Source organism: Trematomus bernacchii, unplaced genomic scaffold, assembly GCF_902827165.1.
Source record: "Trematomus bernacchii unplaced genomic scaffold, fTreBer1.1, whole genome shotgun sequence".
NCBI classification, from domain to species: domain Eukaryota; kingdom Metazoa; phylum Chordata; class Actinopteri; order Perciformes; family Nototheniidae; genus Trematomus; species Trematomus bernacchii.
Genome location: NW_022987592.1, coordinates 1,118,175 through 1,138,600, shown reverse-complemented (window position 1 = coordinate 1,138,600; position 20,426 = coordinate 1,118,175).

The following is a 20,426-nucleotide window of genomic DNA, read 5'->3' as shown; positions in this document are numbered from 1 at the left end:
CGGTCCTCATTCTGTCCCGCAGCCCGTCAGCGGCCAGCGGGGAGACACTGTGCGGAGAGCCGGGGGACGCCTGCTGCTCGGTGTCACTGCAGCTCAATGTGCCGCTTTGTACCGGAGCAGAGAGGGAGCGATGGGCCGGGAATAAGAGCAGCATCCAACCGTCAGGAAAGGGAACTGCTGGTATCGGGAATGATTTTAATCCCGTCTGAATGCTCAATGGTCAGGGGCGGCCCCACGCTTTTTGGGGATGTGGGCGGACTCTCACCACCAGAGCCCAAAACCTGATTTAGGAAACATCATGCATACTTTAAACTTCGAACAAAAATGAATCCTTTTAAAAGTGGGTTTTCTTGAACCATAAATATAATTCAACTGAAAATCCAACATTAAAAATTGAGTATCTCTCTATTGAGAGTCAAAAGTTCCAGACATCTGTTTAATTGATGTATTTTTAAAGAAAGGATTAGTCAACAAGCTGCGCAGTCCTGATGATGATGATGAGGATGATGAGGATGATGATGATGATGATGATGATGATGATGATGATGATGATGATGATGATGATGATGATGATGATGATGATGATGATGATGATGAACGTTGTGCTGACTAATGAGGCCGCTGCAGTGCACTGGTCCATGTGTTCTGATGGCCTGCAGGCTGACTGGTCTGGGGTCAGCAGAGGTCACAGGAACATGCGGCCTCGGTGAGGACATGAAGAGCTTCACAGTGTGGCTTGGATCACTGCCCTCCTCTCGGCAGGTCAATGTGTTTGTGTGCTGCCTGAACAGATGTGTGCTCTGCTGGAAGCTGTTCACTGTAAAACCTCTACCTCACTAACCATGGAGCTAATGTGTCTTGCACATCACTTACATCACTGTTTGGAGCACACGTATGTGGGAAAGAAACCTTTTGGGAAGATTAAATACAATTATGTGTTTTCGATTAATTCAGGTGAGCAATATTCGAATCATTCATTGCCATGGACCATAACAAGGGATTTAATGAACACCAAAACATGAGATCTCTGTGAAACCAACTAATCAGATGGATTTAAAACATCTTTACAGAGACCCATAATATCCTGGGACAAGATATTGTACTTGAAGTGGGGGTGACCTGATCTCTAACTAATCCATACAACTCCCACTCCAGCTCAGGAGGTCTGTCCCTCCAGGGGTCAGAAAGCCTCCCCTTTCTCTGACAGAAACAGAAACAGGAAATGCAAAATCCTCTCGTACAAAAAATAAATCATGATAACCAAAATAAAATGACGTTTCTCTTATTTTTGTTTTAAAATCGGATGTTTATAAGCTACTTGGTTTTTTGCAACACACTGTAAATATACAAAACTTTATAACAAAATGCACACATTTACCCCTTTCTAGACCAAACACGAACAAAATGATCCTGAGTAAAAAATAAAATTAAGTTGTTAATGTCAGAATGACGATATTTATTGTTTATCTTGTTAGGAGCAGTTTGCCAGTAAATGTTTGCAGGAACTGTTTGTAACAGTGTGTTTCATGACGGACAGAAACAGCGTTGGGTCGGTCAGGTAGAGCAGCAGGTGAAGTCCGGACCGGTGCAGACTCTCTGTTGGAGGACTTGATAACTCACTCCCCACTTGTTAGATTGGAACAGCACTTAACGTGGCGTACCCTCCTTGCAAACAGGGGGAAGTGTGTAGGGGTAGGGTGTAGGGGGCAGTTTGGAACTGGGCCTGAGTCTCACTGGGAACACTTTGCCTTGTGAGACTCGACCAAGAGCTACTGAACCGGACGACACATACCCATAGGGTCACAGGAGCAGGATCTCCTCTGAATCTGTAACCTGAACACAGACGCAGCCCCCCCACATGACTACCATCCTGCGACTCCTGTGTTCTGTGGTCTATGAATATTTTTTAGGGATGCTCCGATCGATCGGCCGCTGATCGATATCGGCCGATACTCACTCTCTGCCGATCGATCGGTGCTCTCTAAAAATGCCGATCGCGAGAGCCGATCGCATGACGTAAAATGATGACGTAAAATACATGACACTTTTCTCTGTGCGCGGCTTCACCAGTCTGGCAGTATTTTAAGGTGTCCGAAAATGACAATAAAATAGTGGTATGCAACGTGTGTGAAGCAGAAATCCTGCAGCTCCACCCGCTGTGACGGACAGACGGACGGGGGAGCAAAACACACACTAAGTGTTAGACCTAACACACTTAGCTATTTGATCTACCTCTGGAACAAGCTAAACTAGTTATAAATATATTTATTTATATTATATATTATTATTACTGGATCAGTGAGCTGCATGAGATACTGACAGGCTGTCAGGAGAGAGAGAGAGGGGGAGAGAGGAAAAGAGAGCGCATCCGCTCATTTCTCCCGTGTTATTATCCAAAGTTAATGTAAACTTGAATAATGTACTTCATTTGAATGTAATAATTATGTTGTTTGTTGTTTGTGGAAGCGCCAGTGAATGAGCCCCATTAACTGAGTTTTAAACATCTCCAACAAGGCGTTTAGGACAGAGAGTGAAATTCAGTGAATACACATACAATACAGAGATGCTGTATGAGAAAACCAATGTGAGTTTGGAAAATTGCACAATGTAAATCTATTCTAGTAGACCTCAACAATGGAATTATGATCAGTAGAAATGGCCATGTCATGGGACCTTTAATACATAAACATGTGTCCCCTCTGTGGAAAGAGATTCTGAAAGTTTCAGGAAAAAAGATTCTCTCTCTTTTTGTCCTGATCCATTTATATAAAAACCTGTCTGAAAATGAGCTGATTAGATTTTGGCCACTTTATGATGTCATAACGATTTTTTGGCTCGTGTAACCATTAGCCAATAACCAACCAAGGTACCCCCCCCCCCACCTTATCACCTGAATCTCCTCCTAGAGCACCATTGGGTTCTTTTGAACCAAATCTCTCTCAGAGGGGCGTGGGGAGGGGCTCCTTATTTTCATCTAAAGTAACAGACAGAGAATCAGCACTTTTGAAACAGGGCTGAAACAGAGGGATTTATGGGATGCTACAATGGGTGATCTGCTTGTTATTTCGAGCCAAACACTTCAGAGACATGTTTTGTATATATGAGACCTATCGGTATTGATGAAAAACAGTATTATTGGGGACCTTTAAGGTCTATTGAAATCATATGAAATATGCTTTATTACACTGAAATGGATTGCTACACATTTACCAGGAGGGGGACGACAACAGTATCTTACAGTATTTCATAATCATTCTAAAATACTGTTAAATAATCAATAAACAATTAAATTGCAGTTGGTTTAAATAAAGGCAGATACATAACATAATGTATTTGTTTTCTGTCAAGCAGTGAACATATGCCAGATATTTCTATAGTGATGATAACTCTTTTGTAGTTTAACGGCTCATGCCCTGCTTCTGAAGCCCTGCCTGGATCTGCTGCCGGGGACCACACAGAGCTCATCAGCCTGTCTCCTGAAGTCTGTGTCCACTGTCCAGTATGGTTTTCTTTGATGGTTTTATCAAACTGCTGTCAATTCTGATAATAATTCAGGTTTCATTTATTGTGTTCTCCTATTTTTGTTGTTGTTGTACAGCTGATATGAAAAACAGCTGACCTTCTCTCTGCTGCTGGATGCTTTTTAATTCTGCGTCTGAGCTTATGTTCATCAGTTTAGTAAAGCCTGTCATAAATGTCAGTTTTGTATTATAAATGCTCCAAATACTGTTATTCTTACAGTCAACTGATCCAATGATTAAGGACTTGTAAGGAACTAAAGCAACATATATTGAATGTATTATGTTAAATACTTTTCTCTTTATTTGTAAGGAAAGAATGAAAAGAAATACAGTAATATATGTTTAGTGTAGAGTAGAATAGATGCAATCTTACGTCCAGGTGTCTGTTATTTTACAGTACATATATACCGTGCAGGCTTTAGTAATGCGTTACAAAACTAAAACACAACAGTGCGTGTCTCTTCTGACTCACTGTTGTTTTGCTGATCAATCCTGGCAATCTGCTGCATGTCTGGACCTCCAGCAAGCATTGAGGATCTGATGATGTGACAGGTGGTCATAAAGTTTCCATCTGCACTTGTAAAATAATCCCTCTTTTAGGTTGAAGATTATAGATGAAGGGCTGAGCTGCTAACGCCTCTGTGACTGGCATCATCTCCTAAATGCACTCTGTCTCCTCACCTTTAGTTCATTTTATTCGGTGTTATTCGTTTGTTAAAGCTGTTCTTTTTTTAAAGCTCACCGATAATGCTAAATTTGAACAATATATTATCGGGCCATATCTATACAAAACATGTCTCTGAAGTGTTTTGCTCAAAATACCAAACAGATCACCCATTGTAGCATGCCTCATACCCCTCTATTACAGCCCTGTTACTGAAGTGCTGATTCTGGGTCTGGCCCTTTAAATGTAACCGAGCTGCTGCTGGCCACGTGGAAAATCCTAAATTGTAGGATAGTTTGGCCATTCAAATGCGTTTTGATTCAATTTCTAGCGAGAAGTGTATATTGTTTTAAAATCTACATCCAGTGGATGTGTAGGATCTACAGTTTGATAGATATTACGAAGATTATTTGAGGTCTCGCCAGGAGAACGTGTATATACTAGGTATGTAAACTATAAAGGCTGCTCTGCGCGCACCCCCTGAAATTGTGAGATTGATATGTCTTTCCCCCTATTCATTTCTATTGACCAGCGTCCATGTAAAAACCGTGAAAACATTAATTCCGGTCTCAGATTTTCATAGTAACTAAGGTGGTTGGCATATAACAACCGGAAGTATTCTCCTCACTGTCGAATGATTTTACAGTGATATACATGTATGCAGTACTCATCAACTAAAAAACATAAATTGTCCTTGTTAATTACATGACATTAATTGGTTTAAATTGTGTACAATGCTTTTGTGTTTTTCCACATTTATTTTTTCAGAGTTTTGAAAATATTACACTACCCAATGCAGGGTATGATGCCAGTCACGTGCAATGCACGTTGGGATATGATGTTTGTGCTATAAAAAAAATCTGCAAAATTATTTAAAAAAGAAAATAATACTTTTATACGGCTGACTTTTATATTTGATCCAATCGGTGGACAGGCTATATTTTACACCTTTTTGCATACCCAAAATAAACTACAAAATATTGTGTCGTTTTGCATAACGGTGCACAGCTGATATAAAGAGACTTGTCGTTTTTAAAGATATTATTGATTTTCTTTGCATTAAAGAATGTAAACACTGAGTTGAGAGTATAGTCAGGGGTTTTTGGTGATGGGAGACACATCTATGGAATCAGCATTTCAATAGATAACCGTTAAATGACTGGACATCATTTTTCTTTGTTACCAAGGTCCGATATTAGGGTTGACGGTCATTGTTATGACTGTGCATTCATGTTATGTTTGTATCTCTGTTCAGAGATCCATGTTCCATTTACTTGTTGCAATCATAACTTATTGATTAGCACCTTAAGGGGGCGGATAAACCTTACTGCCTGTGATGTTTTACAAATCAGTATAGAACTAAAATATGTGAAATATGTCATCCAGTAAAATTATGTGAAAACATGAATAAAACTACACATCTTCAGATGTTATACACACATATGTGTCCTACACTAATAATGAAAAGTGATTATGGCATTGTATGCTGTGTTACTGTGTACCTTATTTGTAACATCAGTTGCCTATACAGGTGTATAGAGGTTCATGGCAGTGGCGGCCGGCCCATAGCGGCGCTAGGGGCGCCGCCCCACCTCTTCCCACATTCTAGATTGTCATTCAAAAATATTTTTATTTTATTAATTTAATTAAAAAAGAAAATTAATGAACAAGGTACATATTATATAGTTGGTGTCAGTTAAATGTATAATCTACGATAAAATATAGATAAAAATGGTTTTACGATGTCTAAAGTTACTGATAAATCACGTGTTTCCTGCTTGGGGCGCAGAAATCTTTGGCCATTGACTCTCGTTATAAGTGGTGCATGCGCAGTCCGCACCTCTTCAATGCAACAGATAGGAGCAGCTCGGGGCGCACCTAACTGCGCCCAAAGCAGCTGTTGACACCGCCAACAACTAGGGGGCAGCAGGAGAGCCAGAGTGAGTGATTGACGTTTGAATGAGAGAGAGTTAGACGGAGACGGTGTGTAAACAAAACTAGATAGCGAATATGGAGAAGGAAAATGATGTTTAATCACTTAAAGAAACAGCCTTTGAGAGGAGGACACTGGAGGGAAAGCTGAAAGTGTAAGCGCTCGGACCTGATCAGCCTGACATAGGCAGGAGTTAAGCACAGAGGAAGGCAGTATACGTGCTCTTTCAAAGTAGCTGCTTTGGCAAGAAGGCTTGGCTAACTACCTGTAGCTACACCAGTGCTATATTTTGCTTCCCCTGCCGCCCTTTTCAAACGTCAGGATCAGACCAGTCTATGGACCAGACCCAGCATGGATCCAGACAAATGTGAGTGATTTAAATATCAGAAAAAAAACAAAAAGCATGAACAAAGAGTCAACATGGATGATGCTATGCGACTAGCCATGTTTAGGAAAGTAAACACTGCTGTCCAATGAGGGCTACAGGATAGGGATCTGTAAGCATAATAAGGAGGTTGACAAAAACAGGCACCAAAATAATAGACTGTATCAAGTGCTGTGTGCCTTTGAGCTAGCCCTGCGTTGTAATATGACATATGTTTTGAGTTTGTGTATAAGTTTGCTTACATTTTGGTAGAGCCCCCCCTGGAGAAAAATGCACCAGCCGCCACTGGTTCATGGTACAATTCATAAGCCTCAAATAGTCCATATTTTGCTTGGTTATGATATTTACATATGTGTACTGTAGAACTTGAAAAGTAATGGTAAAGGTAATAGTAGTGGTATTGTTGAGATTGAACCTCCAAAGGGTTCGGTGGAAAGTAACCCTGGGCTTAGGCTGTGTGGAGGAAGAAGATTATAAGCAGGTCGTGCTCTCAACTGTTGACCTTTGAACCTTGGCTTTAGTGCATTTTTATCTGAAAATGGGTCATGGAGGGGTCTTCCAGCAGGACAATGACCCTGAACATACGGCCAAGGCAACACAGGAGTGACTAAAGAAGAAGCACATTTAGGTGATGGAGGGGCCTAGCCAGTCTCCGGACCTTAATCCCATAGAAAATCTGTGGAGGGAGCTGAAGCTTCGAGATGCCAAGAATCAGCCTCAAAACCTGCAGGATTTGGAGAGGATCTTCAGAGAGGGGTGGACCACAATCCTTCCTGAGATGTGCACAGACCTGGTGACCAGGTACAACTACAAGAAGCATCTGACCTCTGTGCGTCCAACAAGGGTTTCTCCACCAAGATCTAACACGTGTTTTGCAAGGGGATCAAATACTTATTTCCCACAGTTAAATGCTAATAAATTGTTATCTTTTATATAATGTCAATTTCTGGATTTTCTTTTTGATATTCTTACTCTCACTGTTTATATAAACCTACCATTAAAATGACAGACTGTTCATTTCTTTGTAATTGGGCAAATGTACTAAATCTGCAGGGGATCAAATACTTATTTCCTCCACTGTGTATGCGTCCCTAGCAACCACCTTAGTTACTATGAAAACACAGAGACCGGAAATACTATTTTCACCCTGAGAGAGTTGACGATAACTTGACATGGACGCTGGTCAATAGAAATGAATAGGGGGAAAGACGTAGTGTGAAGGACCAGGGTACGCAAAAAAACAGGAATGCAGGTTGAGGTGGAAAAAATAAGGAATTTATTTACCCAATATATATATACAGTTTTAAGATGGGTAACAAAATCGATTAGGATTCAACAAAAAGGTGTATTATTAATAATATAAACAGATACAATCTAGCATAAATTAATAAACAAAACGTCACAAAAATGGGTGACATTCTGTGCTGCTCTTCTTCCGAAGAGCAACCCACATACACACAGCCTTCCTCTCCACACTGCAGGCATTTATAGCAATGCTGGCCAGTCTATTGTTTAGTGCAGGGGGAAGAGGCTCTAAAAAAATAGGTGGCTTAAATGAAGTGGCCTCCTTAAACACCCCTCAGGGTTTGAGGGGAATGGCGTAGTCCAATTAGCTGACACATCTATATAGGCAGGTGGTTTTCATCAGCTCAGCCTTTTGCCAGGAGCAAGGTGAGCTGCAAGACACTGACAACAGGATTAACATAATACAATTAACAATAATTATTTTAAATAAGATTGCGTGCACTCAATCTAGTAAAATTAAGTTGTTCAATAAAAATGTGTCTGTCTATGTCTGATGTAAAACAAAAAGCATAACCTTTGGCATGTGTGTTTGTTTGAGGCTTGTAGCCTTCACACATAGCAATCTCATAATTTCAGGGGGTTCTCGCAGAGCAACCTCTATAGCAGCGGTTCCCAACCTGTGAGCATTGCAAGTGTGCCGCCAAATAATTTGGAAAACATGATTTGTGTCGAAACATTTTCATTAATAAAGGTCACCTATTATGCAAAATTCACTTTTTCATGTCTTTTATACATCAACATGTGTCCCCTCTGTTTAACCTGTTAAGCCCGAGAGACCCCGGTACCGGGGCACTGCCGCAACATTTCGCAGGAAACAGTGTCTGAGGGCATGTTCATTTAATAAAACTATGAATGTTTTATATCCATGTAACGGGAAGAAACTCATATTTTTTTTCTTTTTTTTTTTTTCAAAAGAAAACCCACAATGCTAACACCTTACTGCACCGAAAATCACTCACAAAACCTTATAATTTGTCTTTTCACCACATCCATGACATCGTTTCACATCGTGAGGTGACACAGAATCGATGGACACCCACATTATCACTGAATTATACGAATTTGCGACGTTATAAGCAAAAACGGACATCAAAACAGGTGACGCTAGGTAGCTAAAAATGCTAACATTTTTACCTTGGCTCTGTAGTCTCTCCAAAGTGGTCTTCAATGGCATTACAACGATAAAAACGCTGCTGAAGTTAATCCATAGGTTAATCCAATGTGTCCAATGTCCCTTTGAAATGATTTCTAATAATCCATAAGCATTAAAACTGCTTTTCCGTTTCCAGATGTCAAAGCTAGAGATAGGTTCACTCTGATGCAAAATTACATGCGCAAAGCCCCCACCTTTTCGTTTCACAATGAGTGTGTGTGGGGGACTCCCCCTTCGATTCTATTGGCTCTAACGGTCAGAAAGAGGTGTCAACCATCAAAATCGAGCAAGTGGGCCGCGAAACATTTTTAGATTCTTAAGTGGGCCCTGAGTTGAAAAAGGTTGGGAACCGCTGCTCTATAGTTTACTTGCGTTGTATATACATGTCCTCCTGGTGAGACCTCAAATAATCTTCGTAATATCTATCAAACTATAGATCCTACACATCCACTGGACGTGGATTCTGAAAGTGCAATATATACAGGGTTGGGTTGTAACGGAATACATGTAACAGCGTTACGTAATCGGAATACAAAAATCAAGTAACTGTATTCAGCTCGCGTTATATTTGAAAAACGATTAATCTGATTATAGTTACTTTTGTAAACCTGAAGTGAATACATTTTGGAATACTTATTGGAATTATTGGTGGAAAGGTTTCCTCACAAAATGTAATATTCATTACTAAAGCTACAGCCTACAGGAACCATCACAGCTCACAAAATCTAGTACCGCCGCAGATGGAACCAAAAAAGGATAAAAAGCGTTTTAAAAGAAGCGTATTTTTTAAAAGCGCGTCCGCTCAGTGAAACAACAGAGAAAACATGCTGGTGTGTATGAGAAGATTCCACCCAAAAGGACCTCAGACGATCAAATACAGAGATTACAACCACAACCTAGACAACCAAGACTGGACACATTCATGAATCAAACCACACAGAGCAAAGTGAATTCTCTCAGCCTCAATTTCATCATCCAAGATGTGCAGTCCTTTTCCCTCTTGGAACAACCTGACTTTCGGAACCTGATTGAGGGTATATGTGGAGGGAAAACGGTCATGTGCCGAAAAAAGCCTGATGAGAAGAATTGAAGATGGATTCCTTGCCATGAAGGAAAAGCTGACAGAAAAGCTCCATTGGATAGAGGGGCAAGATCTGGAGAGAAAGTCAGCAGCACTTGCATCTGCCAGAATAAAGGGCCGCCACACATATGACGTCATTGCAGAAAAGATCCAACAAATTCATGAAATGTTTAACATTGAAAGAAAAGTGCAGGCGACAGTCACTGACAATGGCAGTAACTCTGTGAAGGCCTTCAGAGAATTCGGACAGAGGGAGGAGGTTGAAGAAGGCAGTCAATGAAGATGCTGGGTTTGAGGATGTCGGTGCCATTCTTGATGGGGAAGCCGGTGATGATGAGGGACTGCAGTTTTTTCTGCCTCCACACCAGCGCTGTGCATCACACACGTTAAACCTCATTGCCTCTAAAGATCTGGGGCCTCATTTATAAAACTTTGCGTAGGATTCACGTGGGAAGGTGGCGTACGTAGGACAAAGCAAGTAAATACGCACACAAATATTCCGATTTATAAAACACTGCGCACCAGTGTTTCCGCCAGACCAAGGCTGAGAGGCCGTCCACCCCGGTGGCGGGGGGGGAGGGAAGGGAAGAAAAGAGATATACTATCGCTTTATAAATACTATCGCTTTACGTATATATGCACACACACACAATTTTTAATTGCACCGTTACTTTTATATACTGTCTCTTTACACACACAATAGACAATAGTAACGTAACATTTGTTACATGATACATAATGTACCTGTATCAAATCACCGCTGCCGGCAGGGACACCGCTCCTTGCATGGTCCTTGGAAAATGCGGCGGTGTTTTTCCACTCTAAACTTTTCCAGAGCTCTGTAGAAGTCAAACTGTTCAATGGGTGGTCCTTCAATGCAGATTCTCATCAGGACGTCGAGATTTTCTGCTTTTATTCTTGCCCTGCAAATCGCATAAATCGTCTTTATGCGATTTTGAACGCTGAATCCACGTTCGCACGGCACCCTGCTCATTGGAATGACCGAGATTGCAGCCAGGAGCTTTGTGGTTTCAGGTAGGAAGCCAGCATGTTGTGTAGCCATGATCTTCACCAACTCCTGGAAGGAATTTTTGCTGTAGTTTGCATGGAGCAGCTCCTTAAAAGGTGGCCACTCTGTGCTGCAGGTGTCCGTGTCAACGATAGGTTCCCGTCCCACTGGGCACAAGTGATCCAGGATGGTCCGCAGCTCATCGCATCCAAATCGCGCACGTTCAGTGTTGTCCCGTGGCAGACACCGTGGCTCAAAGATGCGAAAAGCAGAGAAGAGGCCGATGTCGTGGAAACGATCTTCAATATTCTGGATGAGGGTGTCGAGGAACCACCATCCACACCATCCACGGCCTGCCGCATCGCCCTGGTGGCCTTTATCTTTTCTCCCTTAAAATACGTCTCGCCGTTGTTCTCCGCAATGTTGGCCAGGAATTCTTGGAATTTTGGGCCGCCTTCATCTCCAATTTGCATGGCTCGCAGCGCATTGATCGTTGAGGTTACAGCAGGCTGAACATTTGCGAAGGAAAGGGACTTTAGCTGGAATGCCTTGCTCAGGCACGCTATGGTCCCCAATATGTCACACAGCAGACTGTTGATAGCGATACATTCGTAGGTCAGCATTGCCTTTGCTAGTGTTTCGGCCATCGTGTCATGCATTAATTCAGCGTCCTGCTGAAACACCTCCGCTACAGCGCGCATTGTTCTGTGTAGAGCAACATTGGCCTCGCCGAAGCTCAGCCAGCGGACGACATGGATTGACTTGAGCTTCACGTCATCAGTGTCCAGGATGACATGCATTTCTTTAAGCCGTGCTTGCCGAGAGCTGCTGTTGGAGAAGTATCCATAGATGCTGGCGGGGGATGCTGGTGGAGAATAGGATGGCGGCAACTCAGGCTCGGGCTGAGAGCCAACGGCAAGGCTTGCTGGCAGTACACTTTTTTCCGTCACAGGAACCGGCTTTGCTGGCGGCGAAAAAAATCCCATCAGCCTCCTTTGCCCCTCCAACAGAGGGATGTCATTTTCCTTTTTCCTTTTTGTCATTTAAAGGATAAAAATTGTCGATCTTCTCTCGGATAAATCATTTTTTTTTGGACGGCCTCGGCTCGAGTTGAGGGCGTTCCCAGCTGAAAAAGGCCGTCCAATGACGGCAAGACGGCCCCCTGGCGGAAACACTGCTGCGCACGCACCAGAAGTTGCATCCCTGCGCCTTCTTTTCCCGCCGGCTCTCCCCGGCAGAAAGGAACTATGATGTGGGCAATCGGGAGCTGCTGGCAGTAGTCTTAGCCCTGCAGGAATGGAGGCACTGGCTTGAGGGCACGACTCACCCGTTTTTGGTATGGACTGACCACAGAAACTTATCTTATCTCCGTTCTGCTCGCAGGCTCAACTCTCGCCAGGCTCGTGGGCTCTTTTCCTGGGCCGGTTCAGCTTCACCCTCACCTATCGGCCAGGCTCACGGAACGTCAAGCCAGACGCCCTGTCACGTCAGTTCGCTCCTCCGGTTGAGGAGCCATCCGAGGGGACCATTCTGCCATCCTCCTGTGTGGTGGGAGCAGCCAGGTGGGAGGTTGAGAGGGTGGTCCAGGAGGCACAAGAGGACCATCCAGCTCCTGAGGATTGTCCACCGGATCGGCTGTTCGTTCCACCGCACGCCAGATCTTCAGTGCTCCAGTGGGGACATGATGCTAAGGTAGCTTGCCATCCAGGAGCACTTCAGACTCTAGGCCTCCCCCAGCAACGCTTCTGGTGGCCCTCCATGTCCACTGACACCAAGGAGTATGTCGCCGTCTGCGCCCGCAGTAAGGCATCCCATTGCGCCCCCGCTGGCCTTCTCCACCCTCTTCCCATTCCTCATCGGCCTTGGTCTCACATCACCATGGACTTCGTGACGGGTCTTCCCCCCATCGGAAGGTAATACTGATCCTGACTATTGTTGACCGCTTTTACAAGGCCGTACACTTCATTCCCCTACCTAAATTACCTTCTGCTCTGGAGACTGCTACACTACTCACCCAGCATGTTTTTAGATTGCATGGCATTCCTCAGGACATTGTTTCTGACAGGGGTCCGCAATTTGCCTCTCGAGTGTGGAAAGCTTTTTGCCTGGCTTTGGGGGCGTCGGCCAGTCTGTCATCAGGTTACCACCCGCAGACCAATGGCCAGACTGAGTGTGCTAATCAGGACCTGGAGTCCCTCTGGAGTCTGTGTCTCTTCTCGCCATCCAGTCTCCTGGGCCTCCCACCTGCCTTGGGTTGAATATGCCCACAACTCCCTGGTTTGCTCCGCCACAGGTATGTCCCCTTTCATGGCTTCTGTTGGTTTCCAACCCCCTCTCTTCCCCACCCAGGAGAGGGATGTGGCAGTTCCCTCAGTGCAGGGGCATCTTCGGCGTGCCCGCAGAGTCTGGAGTGAAGCCCGGGCAGCTCTCACTCGCACTGCTGCTCGGAACCAAAGACTTGCAGACCGCCATTGCACTCCAGCCCAGGACTACCAGCCCGGCCAGAAGGTCTGGCTGTCCTCCCGTGATCTCCCACTCCAGACTGAATCCTGCAAACTGGCACCCAGGTACATTGGCCCGTTTGTAATTGAACGGATTATTAATCCCGCTGTGGTTAGGCTCAAGCTGCCTGCTGCCTTGAATGTCCACCCAGCATTTCATGTTTCACTTCTCAAGCCAGTTTCCTCCAGTCCTCTGAGCCCTCTGGCCGAGCCCCCTCCTCCCCCTCGGATCATTGACAATCACCCTGCTTTCACCGTCCAGCCAGGGCCGGACTGGGACAATAAGTCAAGCCGGGAATTATACACCCAGCCAGGCCACTACCAGTTTTCTTTTGTGCCATTTTGCTGGATTTATTTGTCAATATTTACAGCGTTGCTGCCCATAGTGATAGCCCTAAACTTTAAATCTACTACCCCAGAATAAACATATGGACATGGGTTACTATTTAAAAAAAAATTGCAAATCTATTTAGGAACCTATCCATGTGAACATATTTTAAGTGGAGGTGGACCTCAAATCCTCTAGGGGGGTCTGGGGGCATGCTCCCCCGGTAAGATAATTTTTTTAAATGTTGGACTTAAATGCATCAATCTGGTGCACTTTGAGGGGGAAATAAAGAGACTACATGAAACAGAACTGTATACATTTAAATAATCATAAAATCATAAGAACATGGCCATAACCAATAACATACCATATCCAATATGAAAAAACATTTAAACTTGTTTATTTATTTGTTTTTGGTTCATTTATAGAGTGTGTCTGAGCTCCTGAATCAGCCTCACCTGTCTCCCCCCTCTCCCCCCTGCTCCTCTTTGAGGCAGCAGCAAATACTAGTTTTAGCTCTCAACAAGTTTTTAAAGTTTATCTTACCTTTTTTCACCTAGTTAAATTTTATTTTGTATTATTCATGCATATTTTACTAATCACTCCCCCCTCAAATGGAAATATGTGTTTACATAAATGGTGACCAAACCGTTTGAGACCCACAGAGATAACTTAGACTAAGTGAACTATCTAAACACTCAGAGAGTCCTTTACCTCACCTGAGCTGAGGTTATCAGTCTCTCAGTCTGACAGGAGAGGACTCTCCTCCACCTTGTTGACAGCTCATTATATCCGTTAGCGCAGATAGCTAGCACCAGATGCTAACAACAATACACGTAACCGGTGCGCGCGCTTTCTCTCTCTCGCTCGCGCCACACATACACACACCCTCCCGAGCTTGAATGACACACAGAGACCAATCGAGGGCATTAGTGTATGATCTGTATGAAAGTGGCCATGTCGGCAGGCCACATCATGTAGACAGCCAGTCACCCTCTGTGAGGCAGAGTCAGACCCACATTTGCGCAGCGTTGCGTTCACAATACATACATAAAAAAAAAAATTCCTGCCACTTAACAGGCCAGGCCATCGGGAAACCTCCCAGTCCTCCCGATGGCCAGTCCGGGCCTGCGTCCAGCGGTTGTTGGATGTGCGAAGGCGAGGCCGGGGGTTCCAGTACTTGGTGGATTGGGAGGGGTACGGGCTAGAGGAGCGTTCGTGGATCTCCCGCTCCCTTATTTGGACCATGATCTCCTTAGGGACTTCTATGTTAGGTACCCGGACAGGCCTGGTAGGACGCCAGGAGGCGTCCGTTGAGGGGGGGGTACTGTGATGATTCTGATGACGTACAACGTCCTCCACAACTTCTGTAGTCCTATTCAGCCACTTGTTAACAACTATCGTTTTTCAGACACGTAAACTCTTCAAAGTGTGATGATTCTGTTTAGTTTTGGTTTTGTTGTGTGCTTTTGTTGTGTTTTCTTCTGTCTCCCCCCTCCCTTCTCTGTTTTTCCTCTGCAGGGCTGGTGTGTGACAGGGAGTTGGCTGGCTCCTCCCAGCAGCAGACGAGGCACACCTGTTTCCACTCACCTCTTCAACCTGTTGCCATAAAAGCCCGGTCCTCATGCCACTTCTCTGCCAGATAATTCCGTTGTGTTCGACCCTCCGGTGTGTCTCGCTGTTCTCCTCGTCCATGTGATCTTGTCGCCTGGATTTTTGTCTCCTGTCCTTTCTGTCTCTGTGCCAGCCAGCTTCCTGCCTCCAATGCTGCTTAAAATAAACTTTTTCTTTTTGACCATCTCTCTCTCTAAGTCTTTTGCTTTGGGGTCCAATATCTCTAGACCGTAACACAAAGATCACCAGTGGGGTAACTGCTGATGTATTTAATGTCGTAGAACAAAATGTGATCCGTCTCTTAAATGTGTGTCAACCACAGACCTTATTTCCAGCTATTTTCCAAAATCCTATGGAGAAATCCCATTGGCTCTGAGACGAGGGAACCAGTAGTGGTAAAATGCTAACTCACTTCCGGGTTTTAGGACTCGTCACTGCACCACTCTATTGAGACGATAGGTTGGGACGTGGGCGGGACGTTGCCAGGAGTTCAACGTAAAGCCAGTCCACATTTTAGTAATGACATCAAGAAAAAAGGGGGTACAATGGAGCCCCATTTTTAGAGATGTGGGTAAGGAGGAAAAGAGAGGGTTTTATTTTCTGACACTTTGTGAGTCTCCTTACACACCGGGGACACATACTTATGTATAAAAGACATAGAAAAGTGCCTTTTTCTTTGCATGATAGGTGACCTTGTTTGAAAGGTGCTTTGTAAATACAGTTTATTATTATCATTATTATAACCTGGCACAAGTCTTTCACACTGTTAAGGTCATCAAGGAAACCAAATAAGCGCTAATGTTGGGTTTATGAGGTTATGAACTTAAATGAAAAGGTATGTAAATGTGTGCAATGCAGTGTGAAAAGAGGTTCTTGATGGGGACAGATAATGTGGACTAAACTGTGAATCACTTTATTCTTTGAAGAAAAAATGTTTTCAATAACCATATCTTTATAGATTCCTTGACTTCTGACATGCTGACGATGTGATTGAAAAGTAAAACATGAAACCGTTTCACACTTTGCTTTTTCTTTGTTTCCAGACCTGTCATCACAATGAAAACACGATTTGCATAACTTCTTTGCACGCACTGAACTTGTTACTCATTCACTGTGTTACATCATGCAGTATAGTTTTAGTTATAGTTACATACACTTTAGTTTTTTTTTGTTAACACCATTCACTGACTGTATGTTCGAACTTCTGAATTACCGCACTTTGTCGTAAAATCAAAGAAATGTGGACCTCATTAACAAATTGGTTGTAATCCTGCTCAGCACGGCTCTGTAAAATACACACATATTGCATTGCTTATTAATAAGCATTTACATTGTGTTTTGCATTTTGTTTGTCAGGACCGGATTGTGTGTTCAAAGAGAGAATCCAGCTTCACTTTCATTCTCTGCATCAGAAGTTTGGCTTTCTAAACGGAGCTAAAGAAATTGGAAAATATTGGAAGAAGAATGAATGGATTAAAAAAACAAACAACTAAAAACACTCCATCAAATTAGATATTTGTGTTCATCAGGCTTCAGCTGTAGCTGATGTGCATACAATAACTTTGTAGCTTTGTAATATCTGCATAACATTTCACATACAGCAAAAAGAGGTGCACATAAAGTACAGCACCACCTGATAATGTCCTATGAATTAATGTAACCCCTATGAGCTTAAAAATAATTAGAAAACGTTCTGAAGTGGAGTTTTGAAAGGACTCTGGCTTTTGTCGTGCCTCGCTGGCACTCTGATGGCTGAGATGACCTTTGACAGCAGAGAAAAACAGAAGGCTGTTTACACCTGTCAGAATGTCACTGAGCATGCTACTGGGCTTCCCCCCCGCTTACTGCTGTTAATGTTTCCTCTCCACAAATGTATTTGTGTACCATTTCAGGTTGTTGACTCTGAAAATGACTGAGATGATGGGTTTACAAAGATCAACTGGTTCTGACACCACACAATCATATTTCTGACGAGTTTCCAACTAAAAAGAGGCATTCTTTATTCAAAACATCTCGAACAAATACTTTATAGAAAGCATGGCAAACTCATATTTCATTGAAGTTTTACCAAAGTTCAAATCACAAGGAGATGGGGCTTTTAGCTTTTTGAGTGAAATGCCACATTTTATTGTCAAGGTTTTGTTTAATAAATCTAATCATCGGCAATGTGAGTGAATTCCTACACTGATGTAATAAATAACTCTAGAGCTGTGGTGGTACTTAAAAGATATTTGTTTTAGCATTCACACAAATTTGTAAAAAAATGTTATTTATTGTGCTGGAACGCTTTCTATTTAATGTCAGTATTAGCTGGTGGGGCATGAAGTCAGTACTTACAACTGTTCTGATCAACTGTGGTATGTTGTTAAAATATAAAACATGTGAGACACAAAGAAACAAAATCATTTATAGATCTCCTCTAGGTGCTACTTTGTAATATAGTGCAGTGAGGAGTGCCGTATTTATCCCCTGCAGTAAAACGCAGGCCACAGTGGTATTCAGGATATATCCATAGTCATATCAGACGGTCAATTGCACAATGGTTTTCCTGTATGAGGTTTAAAAGTCCTGTTGCTATCTAACCAAATATTCAGATACCCATTATGTTTACAATTGGTAGGAAGATGTCAAATAAAATAATGTGTTCGTTAAGCCTTCGTTAGCATTCTGTATACATTTTGTGGGTTCTGCAGGGGAGTATGAAGAATGTTATGAAACAGCCAGACTGGACTGTATCATCTGCACATAAATGGAAATGTCCTTGTTCTGATTCCTATTAGAAATAACTGCTCACATTGTTTGAGACCTTCTATTAGGTGTCACGCATGTTCAAAAAGCACTGTTCAATATTTCTTGGAAAGTCCCATTGCTGACAGCTGTGGGTACATATTCAGCACCTGCCCCCCCGCATCTACAGTTGACTGGATTAAACAGAAAACCCCCTCTACTATAAAGTTCTCCGTGAAAAATAGGACCAGACACTGATCAGTTTTACGTCATTTAGGTTTGAAAAGGCTGTAAGTTATTTAGTGTGCTCTTACTCATGATTTATTGTCAATGGTGGTCTCAAACATGTGATACAGTTGGATCAAAACCTCTCAAACATTGTCAACACAAACTGATCATGAGGGTTGTTTGCAGTTGTATTGTGGAGTTAGACTGCATTAGGTAAAACTAGCTTTATATAAGGACCGATGAGGGAACACATGTATTATGCCAGCATCACATCACACATGTTGAGGTGTGTTAAGAAAAAAGAAATTCTACATTTAGAAACAAGATTAGTTCTACTGCGAGTTCAGACTTCTTATATTCACTGACTTCGGTCAAGTCATTCCATAGAAGAGTAAAGCTTTTACCATAGTTAACTCTTCTGTAAAATAATTATACTGTAAATAGAAAGTTGACAAAAAGACAGTTTTCTTTGAAACTCTGAATTGAAATTGTAATGTCAGTGGCCCTGGCAGAGTTTGTCCTCTAATGAAACAGACACTCACCCCCACAGCCCTCACATCCAACACATTGTCAGGGAAGGAGTGAATCATCAGCATATCGACAATATCATTTTCACTCTGAATCATACTAGCTCCCAAACTCATCAGCGGAATAGCAGCCAAATTGATGCCTCATCATGTGCTCAAGTTGCAGAATCCGAAAGTACGATCATCAAAGCTTTCGCGGATATTCACACGAGAACGCCGTTCACACCGGCCGATGCCTGGCTGCAACAACATGATGCACTGTTTCCAGGACACGTCCACATCGCATACGATCGACAAATCATCACAGCAAAACACATTACTTCAAATGTATTTAAAAAGTGAATTCTGTATTACTGCCAATGACTGGTTGAAACACGTCTTCAGTATCAATGGCCTCACAGTCAGCTTGAAATGAATGGAAGGTAGATAACGGCCATCAAGAGGAACATTTGTGCTTTAGAAAAAAGCTAGCATTAATTTCAAATAGAATGTACTTGCAGAACAAATATATATATATATATATATATATATATTGAATAAATTATTGTAATGTTTTTTACATGAGAAAGTTGCCACAGGAGGATAATCAAACAACTGGTGGCTGGATTCCATTTAGCCTGTTAAACATACGTGCATAACATAAAGTAGTGATCTAATAAAGTAATTAAATACAGTGTTCACTTTGAATTTAAATGTTCATTGTAAATAACATTCATTTTCATTTCTCACTTTAAAGCTTGCTGAAAATGCTCAGATTCATTTTGTAACAATAATAGCTTTGATTTGAGAATGTTACATAGACCTAGTAGTTATTATTCTTTATAACCTCAGACATTATGTTTTGAAACAATGTAATAGGAATACTTTCAAAGTAACTTACTGCTATGGATCTTAATGTAACACATAATATACATACATATAAATATAATATACATAAATATATATCTATATATAATAGTTTTATTATTTTTGTTTATATCAAATATATATTTAAATGTGGATATGCATTTATATGTATATACATCTATATCAATCATATATATTTATTTATTACACATACATATTTAACTAAGACCAACATCATTCCCTATACTTTAAATAGAGACATAAATGCTACTATTGACTGATTCAAATGAAAATAAATGCAAAAAGTTGCATCTGTATACCAATGTGCAGTACCAATGCTTAGAATGATGGAATGTTGTGTAAGGATTCATGTGTTTCTGATGCATGCATGCTGAAGTCATCATGTGTTGATGAAATACGTTTGAACATTAGCAGGCTGAACTTATGGTAAAGGTGTTATTGAGTGAGGGCTGTGTCAACTTTGGCACTGATGGCTTGTTTGTTAACTTTGCTCTGGTGTAAAACAGCATACTGTCCATATGTTCTCAGGTTGTCAGAGCGCGTTTGGAAAGTGTACAGTTTTCGATGCACTCTGTTGTTGTGC